General features: G+C 47.3%; 1 protein-coding gene across 17 annotated transcripts in view; it reads left to right on the forward strand.

The window, feature by feature from the left end:
- Positions 1 to 16154, forward strand: part of LPP (LIM domain containing preferred translocation partner in lipoma) — a 369106-nt gene that overhangs the window by 17262 nt on the left and 335690 nt on the right. For 7 of the 17 annotated variants that reach the window (XM_026070825.1, XM_026070818.1, XM_026070814.1 and 4 more), the window contains exons 1-2: positions 7816 to 8064; positions 8442 to 8566. The gene's annotated coding sequence lies outside the window, so the exon portion shown is untranslated. Of the gene's footprint in view, positions 1 to 7815; positions 8065 to 8441; positions 8567 to 9134; positions 9185 to 13126; positions 13231 to 16154 lie in introns of those variants that run through there. The other 10 variants (XM_026070809.1, XM_026070811.1, XM_026070812.1 and 7 more) reach the window with 4 other exon arrangements.

Consider the following 16154-nt stretch of genomic DNA (forward strand, 5'->3'; position numbering starts at 1 on the left):
ATTATATAAGCTTGTTTTCCTCCCCTCCACCCGCCTGGGCCGTTTTAATACTGGGGTTGTAGTGCAGCAGCCAAGACCTTATTTTAGCAGTTAGTGTCAGGCTGAGAGAAGCGAGGGAGGGCTTGCATGTCCTGGTTGTGTTGCCCAGAGATGGTCGGGATGACTTTGGGTTGTCAGGACAGAGATGCTTGTGTTGGAGCATGTGGGGTCACTCTGTGCTGTCCTTTGGTGGTGGCTGGGTTGGGCTTCTTGGGTGACCATTGGAGTGAATTGGGCATTTGGGCATGTTGAGTGGCGTGTGTCGGGTCAGCAGTGACAACCGAGCCCGACCCTCTAGCCGATGTGGTGATCCCAGACACCTCTCCRTCGGTCCTTGCCTCGCTGACATGGAGGGACACTGTCTTGAGAGGATTCTTTAGTAACCTGCATGCCAAAGCTGGTGAATACCTAGAAGAGGTTTTTTTGTGTCAATTCCAGCAGCCCTTGGCTCACCTCCTCCTCTGTTTTGCTCTGYGTGAGCTGCACAAGACCCTTTGGAGGAGAAAAGGGGCTTGCGGCCTCCCTTGYGGGAACTGGGGCCTTTGCCACAGCAGGCGCATTTCCCAGTAACAGGTCTGAAAACCTGCCTCTGTTTTCTTTCCTGCCGCTTAGYTGGAAGGGCCAAATTCAGTGAGGGCCCTGGATTCCAGCTGAAGTTGGGGGAAATTCAGGAACTCCAACAGCATTTTTTTTAATGTATTTTCTGTACGTCTCGGTCCCCATCGATAATGGAGATGATGGTACTTTCTTGTTCGGAAAGCGGACGCATCCATGGACATCTGTGTTCCTCTTATTTTTGAAATGTAATAATGGCAGTTATTAGGGCTTGTCAGAATTTCTCCAAATTTTTTTTATATACATTTGGTAAACGGCTCCATTCTCACAATGGAGATTTCTGCTGGAACATCAGCTTTCAGCTTCTTGTTTTGTAAAGGAAAAAAAAATCAGGTTTCTTTATTCTTCTGTTTGTGATGGTAACACAACCTTTTGTTGAAAACAAAAATGTTTTCATGAAAAGCAGTCCTTGATGAGGCTGCTCCACTCTGCACTGGTTGAGTACCACGCTTCCATTTTAACCTTTGCCTCCCTGCCCCATCAAGATTTTCTCTTTTTTTGAAGAAATGCACGTTCAGCCTCTTGATCCAGCTGTTTGGAAAGAGGACCAGTGGTTGAAAAGGTGGAATAACTACACTGAGAGATAGTTCTTTTTTTTAAATATATATTTGGACACCTTGATTGTCCTATCTGAAGCTATTCTCTCCAAGTCTGAAACTGTGACAGCTTACTATTAAGATATAAAAATGAGACAAAATAGCTAATGTGTAGTCATCCTTGGAAAGGGAGGAAAGGGTGAGACAGACGTTTCTAAACCAGATATAGAGATTTACTGGTCCTGGCTGATTGTGTTCTTTTTTAGATGTCACGATGGATTATAATGCCTTCAGAAATATCTAACCTCACTGAGTGAGCATGAAAGTGGGGAATCCAGCTGTCTGCCAGATATTTGCTGCTATTTTCAAATGACCTGGCCAAAGCTGGGTAAAACAGAAAGCTTGAACCGCAAATGCTGTCTAGTTGTGTAGGCTCTAAATTTTAGAAGTTTCACTTAGAATTTTTTTTTTTAAAAAAAAGGGCAAGAGAACTGCCATGGTATTAAGGGTTTCATTGTGGTGAGTCCCAAGCAAGTCTGGGAGGAGATGACCTTTGCTCTCATATTCTTGCCATTTAAAACCAAAGTGGATAAAGATCATCATCCGTTATAATAAAACATCCTTCCTCCTCATTTTCATTATTTATATTGCTGTGATTCTGAGCAGTGCTGTTAGACTGAACAAACGTGCACAAAAATGCTATCCCTGCGCTAGGAGATTTCAGCCTAAATATGGTCTGATGAAGACACTGGCCTGAGAATGGAGAATGCGGAGCCCTTGACCAGCCTCTGTGACTTAGGGCACAGCACTTCTCTGTTCCCTAGTGCTCTTAGTCACTGCTAATCTGTTTTTCTTTACCAAACAGCATTCTGCTTGTGCTGGTGCTTAGTGAGACTGGCCATTCCTTGGGGAAAAAATGATTTTTTTYCCCTTTTTTTGCATTGCAAAACATTATCCTTTGTTTGAAACCCAGGCTCTGTGCTGCTCTGATACTGCATGAGAACTTGAAAGTGAAATCAATTATCCTTCTTTGATCAAGGAGCTGGGGTGCATTCGAGTGAGAAAGTGAAACTGCCCCCCTCTTGCTTGAGGTCCCTCTGAYGAGGCTTAGTGAAATGCAGACAGTAAATGTTGGGGAGGGGGAATCAATGAGGCTATTTTGAAAATCTTCTACTTCCAGTAGACTGAGGGAGTGTGAACAGCATGAGGCTGGTAGTCTGTGCTTGAAAATACAGGGTCCAATCCTGGTGTCAATTACAGACACGTAGATCACAGGCAGCGCTGTTGGCAGTGATGGGGAGATGCTGAAAGGTCACTCCAGAGCAGGACCTGCAGGCTTTTTGGCATATGCATGCTGATTCCTCCCGTTCCTTAGCCACCCTTCTCTTCCAGCCATCTTTTCAGCACTATGTATACTTAAAATAACAGGGATGTGATATGGCTGGCTCTGCTGTTGGGTTGGTCCCCGCTGTCACCCAGCTCCTCCAGCTGAGAGCTCACTGCAGCCTGGGCTGGGGTGGCTTCTGGCCACCTGTCCGCAGCTCCCAGCATGCTGTAGGTAGGGCTGTCTCACAGGTTCCTTGGCCATTACATAAATACGTCCTGCCCTGAATAATTTTTCATTTGGGCAACTGTTTTGTTATAACACAGTAGTTTCTGTGTTGGGAAGCCGGATCCCATCCCTTTGGGGCTGCTGTGCCCGAAAGAATGCACTGGAACGGTCTTGCCTCCTTCTTTCACCCCTTTCCTTTTTTTCCTTCTTTTTAATCTCATTTTATAAACCCTGGGACAAACCTGAAAATCTAGTGCGACAGCAAATGAGTCATCTGGCCCAGAAGCCGGATGTGCCACTGCTCTAGGGACCTGGGGCTCATGTGGGGTGATGTTTTAAAGCAAAGCTCTCCTACCTAGAAGTACGCAGGGGCCTGCTGATGATTTTGTTCTTTAATTGGTGCTAATTTTACCTGTTGGAGCTGATGCTGCAGGTCTGTGCTGCAGCTGACACCAGCCTTCCTTCAGAATGAAGGATGGCCCAGGAGTTCGGAAGTGATAAGTTCCATTATGGTCAATTTTGACACACATGACTGTGGATTTGAAAACAGCTTAGTGCTGAGTACTGAGTAGTTTCTTGCGGATCAAAACTTAGGGACAGCTCTTCTGCATGTGAAACTTGATTTGCTTAGTACATCTRCTGCTTTACACCAACACAGGATCTCGCCTCCAAAAAAAGCAACAGCCAAGCATATTAGTTGGTGCTGTTTGTATTGATAAATTTTGGAGCAGGTGCTGGCTGCTGGTGGGATTGAAAAGTGACAGAACAGAGGAAATGCTTCTYGAGCTTTTGTAATCTTGCATGATCTTGTTATTAGATAACTTTTAAAAATGTTTATTTTAGTGGTTTAATTTTAATAAATGAAACCTGGGAAGCACAGAAACAAGTAAGCACACACAAAGTTATTAGTCTAGGCCAGATTCTGCAAGCATTAGTGTTCTGGGATAGGAAGATAGGTCAGTACCTCAGGGCAGCTATGTTCAAGTGTAAAGCTACTTACATATATATGTTGAATTTTAAGTCAGGATTGAGCTCTGAATTCAGGTTTACCTATAAGGGGACTGATTTTCCGAAGTGTGAGGTACATGGAAACCTTAGACAGCTCAATAGGAGGTGGTGATGATCAGCACTGCTGAGGATTAGGTCTGGCTCAGTAGCTGAGGAACTAACTTGAGATTTCTGAGTTGAAAGACTCCGGCCAGCAAATAATGAATAATGGCACAGAGTGGGAAAGATATAAAAATACGTATGTCAAAACCTTGCAGGCTTTTAAGTGTTTTTCATTTAAAATGAAAAGGTCAGGTTGAATGGGGTTGTCATCTGGGGACCTGTACGAGCACATGCCAATCATACAACAGCAGACCCTTGTCAACTCATGTTGATGACTGACTCACTGAGAGCTTGCCTGCACTTAAAAATTGTTGACTGGAACAGTTAAAACTACAGCTTCCCTTGTTGCAGTCAGACTGAGACATCTGTTCCACATAGGAAAGGGAATGAACTATCCACTGTGAGGCTGCTTTATCCCAGTTTATCTGTTGTTCGTGCTTGGGCTGCTGCAAGTATAGCCACGTTGATTAAAAAAAGTTGAATTCTGAATACTGGTAAGATTTTTAAGTGCAAAACCAGACTTAAAAAATGAATGCAACTTTTGACCAGTCAGAAAAACACATATGTTACTTAAAAAATATATATACACAGCTGTTATATTAGCAGTGTAATTAGCAATTATTGACATTATTTTAATGGATAAGATTTTCTTTTAATGGGATCAGTGATTCTCATTACTTCAATTTCTAAGTGACTGCAGTAATGTTATTCTAGAGAGACCTATTTTTCTGAAAGTGCTGACCCTGCTTCTCTGAAAGGTAGACTTCTTGCAGAGGTTTTAAATTGTCCACTTCTGAAAACATCTGAACAATTTAATAGAACTCGAAACATACCAGAGGATTAATTTTTAAATCCAGGCAATGTAAATTACTTCTTTTAATTATGATTTAAATCAACAAACAGGGCACTTCGCTTTACATACCTTTTTTTTTTCTTTCTTTTTTTTAAAGTTCTTTCAGCTTTTTCTTAAGAAAGGCTGATTCTTACTGTTGGTAGTACAGCATCTSTAGTCAGTGTGTGAACAGATAGTTTCTGATCATCATGTCTTTCTGGATCTTAGAGTTAGTAGATCTCAGCCTCTCACCTTATTTTGCTTTCACCTTGGGATTGCTTTTATAACTTCTAAGCACTTTCTCAGCTTTTTATGAGCTGTTTTTTGTATGAGCTGTTTCTTTTTTCAACTAGTTGAAAAAAAAAATAGTGAAGAAAACAATCTTCTGTCAGATTTACACTCTCAGAAAGTTCTGGTTCCTGTAGTTTTTTCAGAGACTTGACTTAGTACTTCGACTGTGATAGCTGATTCCTACTGTTTGGGTATTTGCTTTAAATTGTTTTAAATGTTAGATTGCCTATTTAAATGCTTCAGGGTGTATTGAAATAAGTGATTTGTGGTGTGCTAAGCATAAAAATGAAGATGCATGTGTGCACATTTACATGTGTACAGACTCGGAAATCTCAGTGTAGCTGGTGATCCGAAGTTACAGGAGTTGTACTGAGTTATGCCAGATGGGAGCTTGACCATATAAAGGTGTATTACAAAAGAAACTTTCTGCAATTATCTCTTTCAGGACTGTGATAGGAAGCTGGGATTTCTTTGATGTGAGATTAAAGTCAGAATTAACCATTTACTGGCCATTGATCATCTGTTAACAGTGGTTCTGAACTAGAAGGGACCTGAGTTTGGTAAATGTAGAATTTGGTCTGTCAATATTTCTGTTCTAATAGCACCTAAAAATCCCCCACAGAGGTTACTGGGGCATGTTATATGAAACCCAGAGATGGATCTTTAGGGCAGGTCTTGCATGGGTTTCCCTGGGGGCTCTACTGGAGGAAAGACTTGTGTTGAAAGTGGTGGCAACAATCTGGGTAGTTTCTTTACTGTTAGCTCATTTGTCTTTCCCYTACCTGAGCCAAAGCAGGAATGAACATGACCAAGAGGAGGCCAGTGGGGCATGCACCAAGGAATGGGACAGATCCTTCTTTGGGGCAGGCTGGTCTCTTGTTGCCGCACATTAGCTCTGTACCACCTGAGATGAGATCAGATGGGGAGGGTTTGCCCAATGATTTTCTGTTGTTTCCAAAGATCTGCAATGCTTGTATGCTTCCCAGTAGAGTCAGTGTGATTGAGGCTACAGGAATGGTAGTCACAAGCAGACAGGGGACAGCCAGCATGGAGAGTAAACTCAAGTGGATACAGCTCAGTTAGCCATGTCTGTCAGAGTCCTGTAATTAATCTTACCAATACTTCTTGAGTTAGACCTGATGAAAGACAAGCCTGAGCCAAAGYCTCTTAAGCAGAGGTTGGGTCCCAAGAATATTGTCTTACTTGAAGCTCCCGGAGGTGCTGTTGCGGGTTGAATTGAGACAATGTTGGAACTAGAGGGGAATATTTGTTGTCTTCAGCCTTTACAGATAAGACCAAAGGGCATTTTGCCAGGAGCCTGTGGGAAGGACCTAAATTGTATATAACTCTACATCATTTTAGAATGAAAAGTAAACATGCACAACCATAATATTTGCTTGTACTTGTCTCCTCCTTGATGGATGGAGAGAAATTGCTCGTTGGCTGAGTTCACCAGCAATAAACCCCTGTAGTTACTCATCTTTGTCCCGAGCCTGTAGTGAGTGGGAGAGGCCAGTAATGGGCCATTGCAATCTCTGGTTGAATCTGCTCTTGTTGCACCTGAGGGTTCTGGGGACTCTTGATGCCTGTTCTGCCTAGACTTGGGTCCAACCCTGTGGGGAATCAGGGCTGGGTGCTGTCATAGGGACTGTGGTCTTTGTGTTGGGCTGAGCTAAGAGGGGGCAGGGTGGACCCCAGCATGTTCTTGTGACTTTGACACAATGGAGATCTACTGCCACTTAGGAGAGGTGAAAATCCTGTCCCCTTGCTGTGGTAGTATCAGGTCTGATGTACAGTGACAAGGGTGTCCTGATGTGGAAAGGAACTGTTGTGCTGGGTGCAAAGGGTAGGTGAAGGCCTGAGAAGGGTGGCCTGTACTGTGAGCTGTCCAGCTCTCTTCCTCTTGTGTTTTGCTATGAATTGCTTATAGACCTTACGGGCTAAAATACCTTCTTGTGAGCAGTGCAGGTAGGAAAAATGCAAACCTGAATCGAGCATTTCTTTCATTACATCAGCCAATGGCAATAACCTTTTGCTCAGAGTGATGCTTTACATGGTTCTGTGTAATGATAGGACTGGTCCATGTGCCCAGGAGATACGGTGGGTGGATGCAGGCAAGGAGTGCAAGRAGACAGTAGTGATTAGCTGGTGGGATGGTGGGCTTCACAGTCAAACTGCTGCCAAAGTTCTCCCAGGAGGTGGATTTTGAAGAATTAGGGGAGAAGGCATACAGGGCTGAGGTGAGCTGTGAGGGCCTTGAAAGCAACAGCGGACAACTTCTGCTAGGCATGACGGGGAACTGGTTCAAGTGACAAACCCTAAAGGGTAGTCGTGACTTCACAGCTGTGTGCTGAGCGAAGATGGCATTTGTTGTGAGCGAGATAGCGCTCGTGGGGTAGCCAGGATGTGGAGAGGACAGGGCAMAGGCTGTAGGGAGAGGCAGGAAGGAGTGTGCGTTTCAGATGCCGCATATCAGCATGGGCCGCAGTGGTCCATCTTGGTGTGCCACGTGCAGGCACGTCTGTTCATCTGGCCACAGTGACTCAGTGAACTGGGATGGCTGACGGGCTGGCCCCTGTGCTGACCGCAAAGTTGTTAACTCTGCCTTTGTCTTCTGTAGAGGGAAAACCAGCACCAACTGTGTCACTTTGCTTTTACTGCATGGGTCCCCCTAAAGGAAAGGTAGAGGGAGGCTTTGAAGAATAGGTGGTGTTTGCTTTGCAGCTGTGCTCCTGCAGGAAGGAGTGAGAAAACCCCTGAATGGGAATTTAACAGAACGCCTCCAAAAAAGGGCTGCATAGAGGTGGAGGRTTTAGTGAACAGGATGGTAGTATAGCTCTGCTCACGGCAATGGCAAGCTCCATGAGCTTCAAACCTGAATTAAATGATGCCTCCTAGCTCTCTCACTGTACTTCAGGTCACAGAGACTAACCATAGATTTACCCTGTTCTGYCACGTTGTCTCCTTTTACCTCTCTCTCCTCAGAGGCATGAATAATAGTCTAGTAGCCGTGGCTTGAAGAGTTATAACTTGTCAACTGAGTTGTGGTAACTGAAAGCCTGCATTTCTCAGCCTGTGCCACTCACAAGGTAAAATTTAAACTATGGGAAAATGCAAACTGAGTGTGCAACACCTTATCACAGCTCAGCTGCTGCATGGTAACTCAGCCATTTTCAATCTTACATCCCTACCCTTAAAAATTGGCATGTTTTGTTGTATTCCTAATGTGTCGCCTTAAAACTCAGCATTGCATATTGGCGTGGTTTGCAGTGGTGATGCTTTTATGGGGTGCACAGAGTGGCTGCTGTAAAGCAGTCCAGAAAAATGGAGGTTTCTGTCTAAGAAAGCCAGAGAAGAAAATGCTCCATTTCCCAGAAGCTGTGTGGGTTAAACTGCAAGTTTTGGAGAAGAGTTGTTGGGAGGCCCACCCGGCATGCATCACATGGAAAACTCTCTCTCTTCACAGGGCTGGGAAAGAAATCCAAAGTCGTGACTCAGGAGGAGCCTGAGGAAGACGGAAGCCCTGCATATCTCCAAAAGCCGCCTCACCGACTTCTTCCCCCTGGGCAAAGCTGTGTAGTGCGAGAACTGGTACGTACGCACATCTCACAGGCGTGAGGGGAGCTTTCTCCGAAGAATTTGTGGCTTTTCTGAGAGTAGCACTTTGTTCGTGGCTCTCTGCAAATAAATAAATTATATTGACTCCTGAGTGTGGAGAGGGGTTGGGATCATTGGGAAATATGAGACAAAGATAGAGATTCACTTTGGTGCTTGCACCCAGAGGCCTTGGTGGCGAAGGGCTTAGCACCTGTGAGAAGTTGCAAGTGTTCAGAAGTCGTGACTGACTGTGACTGAGGTGTTAGTTATGCTCTGTCGAGTGGTGTATGGTGTGATACCATACATGTATAGGTGATGTGGGGAGGGTATTCACAAATGCATGCATAATAAATGCATATATTTATAGATACACACTGTACAAATCTGGGCACACTGAAACCAAGATGCACAATGCATATATAGTATATACTATATGAAGTGTATGAGCTTGGGGTGTATATACCAAATGTCTGTATATACTATATAAGGAGATAAAAGAATGCATATGCATTCATGCTGTCTTTTTTCTTCTCTCTCTCTGTCTCTTCTTCTCTCTGTGGAGCTGTTGCAAAGCTACCAGATCCAACCTCCTGGAGAGCCTTTCTGGCCAAGGTTTTACAAGCCAACACCTGCTTTGATTGCCTGACTTTTTTCTATATTTATTCCTTTGCACTCAGTCTTTGCCTTTGCCTGCAAAGTGGAACTGTCACAAACATTTGTGTTAACTTTTGGCTGTAGAAGACTTCAGCTTGCAAGTCCTAAATCTGTTCTTGTGCATGTTGGGGGAGGGTGGGTATGCATRTGTATTTGTGCATGTGAGCATATGAACATCTCTAGTCCTCACTCTCTGCATTATGGCTGTTTTCCATGGTCTGTCTGCCTGTGAAGCCGCAGCAATCCTTGCGTTATGTATGTCATGCAGTTGTGCTTTCTGCCTCTGAGACATTTTTATGAATCAAATATACAGAGCAGTTCTGCTTACGTAATGTCAGCTTATGTAATGTCATTTAAAAGAAATTCCTCACGCCTGACCGAGTGGCCAAGTGATAACGATCCGTACTTCTATGCAGGAGGCTTGGGTTGGATTTTATTACCAGGCCCCCAACCTTTTATTTTCCAGGGTTAGAAGTGGTGCAAGGAGAGTGGCTTGTGGCACTGTGTAGCAGGGAGCTCTTGGTTAGGATATGGTTGGGCGCTGATTTCTTCTTCCCTTGGGTTTCTCTCCTCTGTGCAGTTTGGGGTGAAAGGTGCTCTAAAGTAGAGGCACCGAACTCTGGCTCATGCATTCAAAAGCTGGGACTGCAGTGATGCTGTGGCAGTCCTGCCTCCAAAAGGGAGGATGTCCTGGGGTGAATGAGAGGAAGGCAAAGAGCCAGTTCAGCCAGACTCCTTAGGTACCACTGTTTAAAACAAGCAGGGTGGAAAGGGAGAGGCTATAATGCCATTTCAGCTGGGAAACCAAAGGGAGATCATAATGCTGTCCCTCAGGAACATGAAGCTGGGGAAATAGCCACGTGGTGGGTTTCTAATCAGCAAATGCTCTCGAAGACGCACGCATTTGCTCCTGACTGCGAGGGATCCTCGTGGGCTGAGGGTGCCCCCATCCCTGTGCGCTGTCCTTGAAGGGTGAAGTTAGTGCTTGCTTCCAGTCCGGTGGGTACAATTCGCACTTATTGAAAAGCAGCACTAGGCTGCCTGCCAGGAGCCAGGAACTGGCTTGCCCTGATATGCTCCAGGCCCTAAGCTCCCAGTCCCTCTAACAACTTTATTTGTTTCTGGCATGGGAGTCCCTCTAAGGTCACAAAGCTGTTAGTCCCAGGTTTCAACCCCAGGCRCCATAAAATGTATCCTGCCTGACCCCTGTGTAAATAAGAGGTGGTATTAGCAGCCAGCATTCCCCTGGGTTTCATTTTCCCGTCCCCACTGTTTGTGCCACTCTGCAGCCTGCATTCCTCTCCGGTTTGGTAAGCCATTTGCCTCTTGAGCTGACACAGCTAATATTTCCCCTGCTGGCAGGGCAGGCGCGTTAGTGGCATTTAACTGTTAAGGAGAACCTCAGTCTGTTAATGCTCCAGCAGCCTAGATCAGTAAGAGCTGATGCGCTCCCGGGACAAGCTTTCAACTATTCCAGTTGCTTCTTCTCCAGCACTTTTGTTCCCTTGCTTGTCTTACGCTATTCTCAACTTCATCTTGCTGTTGAAACTCATGTTATTCACACAGGCAATGCCCTGGGAGTTGCTTTCTGTAAAGGGCAGAGAAATTTGGTCAGAGTCTGCAAAATCTTTCCGGGCACTTATATGACCCTTCTTACTATAGTTTTGGAGCATCTTCTACCATGGTGACTACAGTGCTCAGAATATCTCCATTTCTGACCGTGGAGAATACTCCTGAAAGGCAGGCTGCTGGCTGGGGTATGTTGCCCCTGGGGAGGTTTTACTGAGTTTTTAGAAAAATAATTAATCAGCTGCTCACCAAGAATGATTCTGTCCCATCCTGCATTTGGGGAAAATGTTGTACTGGTGTTGCCCTGGTGTACCTCTTGCTGTCATTTGAGTTGTTGGTTGTTTATGGAAGCTGACTTAAGTGTAATGGACATATGCCTGTATTGCCCTGTAATTGCCCTGTATTGCCCTACTGCTGAGCTAGCATTCCTATAAACAGAGCCTGAATCTGGTTTTATTTTTTTTGCAGTGGTAATGATGGATCATTACATTAAGTGTGATTCCTATTCTAAAAGGCAGAAAGCTTTGTATTTTTTGTTGTTGTTCTTTTTTTTCCTGAGGCAAAGGCTTATGTGTTTTCTTTCACCTGTGGTATCAGTGGCTGAACTCACGCTGTTGTGGATCCCTGACCTCTGTATAGTTACTGGAGGTAATTATATGGCCTCTGTTGCTGCAGGGTTTCACCTCTTCTCACTCTGTGATTCAGTATCAGTAAAAGCCAGATGTGTTGTAATGTCGCTTTTTTACAGTTTATTTTGGCCATACATGGGCAGAGTCAGCTTTGGAATTCCTTTCCTATAAATTCAATAGCATCTTGTGGGTGGTGGTGGGGGATCGCTCTGGTAGTATCAACTCGGCAGTCTGTTCCCATTGAAAACGTCCTGATTTGCACATTCCTCAAACGCTGCGTGCTCAGTATAGCTAATGGCTGCAGCTACGAGGAGGATCTCTTTCCTTCTGGGCAGAAGGGCTGCGAGGGTTTCACCCCTGCTCTTCTGCCAGGGATGCCAGCAGGAGTGTCTGCCTCCCTGTCACCTGCGGATCGGCTCTTGCAGCTGAGGGGAGACGTGCAAGGATGGGAAAGGAGCACTGTCCCGGTACCCCATGGGAGCGTTGTTATGGGTCAATGGCTCTTGCGCACAGGCAGGCTCTGTGGCTGGCTGGTGCCCTGTGAACATAACTGTTCCGCCTCCCAAATTCGCTTCATGGGATGAGCATCAAAGTTCGAGCCTGTCTTAAAGTAGAGGAGAGGCTCTGTGCCCGCTGGGTCCCTTCAGCTGCGGGGTCCCCCATCGCGAGTGCCAGCAGGCAGCCTTCTGGGGCACTGACAAACCTTTTCTTAACTGTGCTCGTACTGCTTGTGCAACAGGGGCACAGTCATTTGGGCTGAGGCAGGCAACCTTTTGGTTTCAGGCTGGAAGAATGGTTCTGGCAGGGCAAGAATTGAGGGATGCTGCCTTTCTGGGGCTGCCTTTCCCTGCCGGGAGATGTCAGCTTGTCCAAAGAGCACGTTCCTTTGCACAGATCCGTGTTTTCCTTGCGTGAAGCAAAATCAAATACAGTTAGTTTTACAAAGCACCAGCTAAGATGAGCCAGGTCAGGGGAGCTCTTCTCTGCCCCAGGGAGCAGTTGGAGTTGGCTGTGGCAAGTGCGACCCTGCGGCCACACACAATCTTGCTCGTGCCGGCGTACCCCGTTTGCCAGATAGGTCTGATCCCTTTCTCTAGGGGGACTGATTGCTGTGCGCTGCCTCTTCTGCTGCTGAGCTAGCATCACTATAAACAGAGCCTGATTCTGCCTACTTGCCTTCCAATAACGCTCTGAAAAACAGTTCTGGTCTGTTTTCTGCGGATGAGTCAAGTGAGGGATGGAGGTTTGCTGCAGCAGCCTGGGGTGAGGGGTGAAGGCTCTCCCGGAGCTCGCCCCGTCGCGCGCCGTGCGTGCGCGCTGCCCGTGTGTCCCAGGAGGGGACGGAAACGCGCTCTGCGTGTCGTGGGTCAGGCCAGGAGCTGCTCAAGCGCAGGCCAGGACGGCACCGGTAACGTGTACCCAGGGCTCAGGCTGCGCAAGGGTCGGTGTGGATAATGTGCGCAGCGCCTGGAATTCAGTCTTGAGGGGGGCAAGTCATCCGAGTGCCAAAGCCAGGGAGAGAAGGGTGATTTTTTTTGACATCCTTTGGAGTTTTGATCTCCATATTTGGAAATGTTTACCCATTGCTCTGATCTATTGCAAGGGAGGGGAGGTGACTCAGGGTCTGGTGGAAGCAGGATTTGAATTCCTGTAGTAAGGTTTTTTTTTTCCTTTTTTTTTTTTCCCCTTCTTGTTTTGGAAGCTTGTTGTGGTCAGTTTTCAGTTCTCTCTTGCTCCTGGACCTTGTTCCAAATTTGATCCGCTCAAGAGAGAAGCGTATCAGTGAAGGAGCTTGCCTGGATGCTGGTAAGTGCATCATTGCTGCTTTAGCAAGTGACTTGGGATTTTTTTGTTTTGTTTGGTCAGATGGATTGCATCAAAGTGTGTGCGTGTCTGCTGGTAGAGGCAGGCATGTGGATCTCTGCACACCAGTCAACGAAAGGGACCCAATGAAAATTGCTGTAGCAGGGAAAAATAGCTTGGTGGATTACTCTCAATGGCAAAACGTTCCCCTGTGTTGTTTCTTCAGGCCTAGGTATAAAGATAATTAAGCCAGCTTCCATTCAGTCATGTTCTTCCCTTTAGTTTCACTGGCTAGTCCAGCAAGGCAGCAAAGCACCATATTAGTGAGTTAGTTGAGTATGTATGTGTATATATGGTCAGCAAGTAAAATATAGCTTAAATATGATTTCTGTCTCAAAAGCAAGAAGTATGTGTTAAAAAGCCTGTATAACATGAATCTTGAATGTTAATATTTAACTCTGTTTCATTAGGGAACCGAAGAAGTTTAGCTGCTGTAACTGGATGGCAGTTCAGTGCATGTTTTTTCCTATTATTCTTTATTTTTCCTTAGTTTGAGGTTTTTAATCTGTCTGATACTGCAGCTGTTTGATTCTCCTTTTCCCCCCTTCCTTTCTCTTTCCTGAAAGGAAACTGCAGTTCATCCAGAAAGTCAGGATGGAGGGTGTGGGGGGAACCTGGAGCGCCTTTTGCTTCCTGTTTTATTCATGGCAGCTAAAACCATGCCCAGGAACCTGGAGTGGAGATCCACCACCCCGCATTCCTCCTGTCATTTGGAGCATGTAACGCGCGTAGAGTGCTTTTAACGCCGGCTCTGGGGGCCGCACAGCAGCGAGCCCTGCGCCTCCGACGGAAAGCAGGGCGCTTCATCCTTTCACTTGGGAAGGGGCGCGGATGAAAAACGGCTTGCGCTGGTACTTAGTGATGCGTGCGTCGTCTTCGCTAGCTGGTATTTTTAGACTGGTTCAGACCTGTTGCTGTTGTACTCTCCCTGCTTTAAATTTAGAGCTTTGTTAAAGAGTTAGACCTTTGGTTTTCCTTTGCCCTTTTAAGTGAGGATTAATATTCGGTTCGACTTTAGGTTTTCTGAGGGAGCTGGACTTGCATCAGGTTTTTGGGTGAGAAGCGGACTCGGCTGTTTTTGGCCAGAAAAGACACCTGAGTTTGTGCAAGGATGGGATGTGAGCTGGAAAGCGCTCAGCCGCCAATGATAACAGCCAACAGCGACGGGACTGCTGGAGCATGTTCCCGCAGACGGGATGTATTTGGAGTCTGCAGACTTCATTTTAATCCTTGCTGTTTCAACAGGCCGCTTGAGCCGCCGCAACGCTTGGAGGCCTCAACGGGGCCCTGGGCACCACCGTGCTGGGCTTGGCGCTGGCACGAGGGGAGCGAGCTGCGTCCGCGAGGGTTTGCAGCCTGGGCAGGTGGCGCAGGCGCCGGGGTGGGAAATGGGGCGCTTTGCCCATGTGCACGCATGGCCCCCGTGCTGCCGGCCCCTCCGTGGGGCTGCCGGCCCCGCGTCGGCCCCGTGCCGCAGAGGAGTGTGGCTGGTGGCTGAGCATGCGCGTGCGCCTGGGGGCCCGTCCCGGCTTCAGCGGCGTTTGGATGCAGCCTGTCCTGTTGCTGGTAGCTGAGCTTGGCGTTTTGGGGGCAGCCCGGCTGATTTTCTGTGTCAGAAATGATGGTGCTCTGTTCCTCTCGCAGTTCCCCCCTTTCCTGYGCGGTGTGTGGGAAGACGTGACGAGCAGGGCCGAGGCTTCCACGGAAACCTGGGTGTTTCCGTGAGCGGGCCGGGGCCGGCTGCTGATACGCCCGCGTGAGCACCCTGGGGCCATTCCCTCCCATGTGTTGCTCCGTCTTGTCACCCCGAGGATGTGACCGGAGCGAAGGCAATCAAAAACCAAGTGGACCGCGAAGGCCAAGCTCCCCTCCCGCCTCACGGGCGGCCGGCCCCGTCCCAGCCGGTGGGCGGCGTGCGGGGGGACACGCGGGGCGGCTGAGCATCCCGGCAGCTGCTGCCCGGCTGCGCCTCCTGAGGGGACACCCGCAGCTGGCATCGTGGGCTTCGGAGCAGGTGCTCTGGTGTTTCTCCAGGACCTGGACTGACCCTGTGACTGCTGATGCTAGCCACAGCAAGGATTTTATCCTGCTCCAGGCATGGAGCTGTAAAAGGGTGACCTGTAAATTAGGACTAAAGATTTTCCTCCTGCAGCGCGGCGCCCATAACCACTCCAGCCTGAGGAGCCTGTCACGGTGCTGGGCCTTGAGCGTGTTTGGAGAGCATCATGCCTGCCTTGAAATGCATTTCTTAAGCTTTGGAGTCACTTCTAATGATGATTTAAATGCGGGGGATTTGCTTTAGCCCTGGTGGCGTATGAGGGGTGAGTTCGCAGCCCATCCTTCGTCCCAGTGCAACAGCCAAGCCGCGTGGTCGCAGCCTGGCTCGCTGGGCTGGCAGTGCGCGTGGTGGTGTATTGACACTGTCCCTGCGTAGCTCAGGTGCCGTAAGGGGAATTAGCATGCGCTAAGGGACAGGCGTACGTGCCCCACAGCAGGTAAGAGAAGCTGCTCCAGATAGCATGGGGATAGCACGTTTCAAAGTGAAAGGGATGAAGGAGAGGCAAAATTACAGGCCTGAACAATTCTCTGTATCTGATACTTTGCGTTTCCGTAGGCAAAGGTTTCAGAGCCCTTAAACACTAAATCATGTCTGCAGGCTGAGAAAAGCAGTGTTATCCTTGATGTGCCGATGTTGAAACAGAGGCACCCTATGGGCTACATGGGTGGTTATAGCCATGTGGCAAATTTGGGAGAACGCAAATCTGCTGATCCCATGTGACTGTTGCATGTTCAGCTGCTGCATACAGGCAGGTATTTTGCAACCTTAGGCTGAAAAGTACTGTTAAACATGTTTTTCTTACTCTAAT

Source organism: Apteryx rowi, unplaced genomic scaffold (assembly GCF_003343035.1).
Source record: "Apteryx rowi isolate R43461 unplaced genomic scaffold, aptRow1 scaffold_32, whole genome shotgun sequence".
NCBI classification, from domain to species: domain Eukaryota; kingdom Metazoa; phylum Chordata; class Aves; order Apterygiformes; family Apterygidae; genus Apteryx; species Apteryx rowi.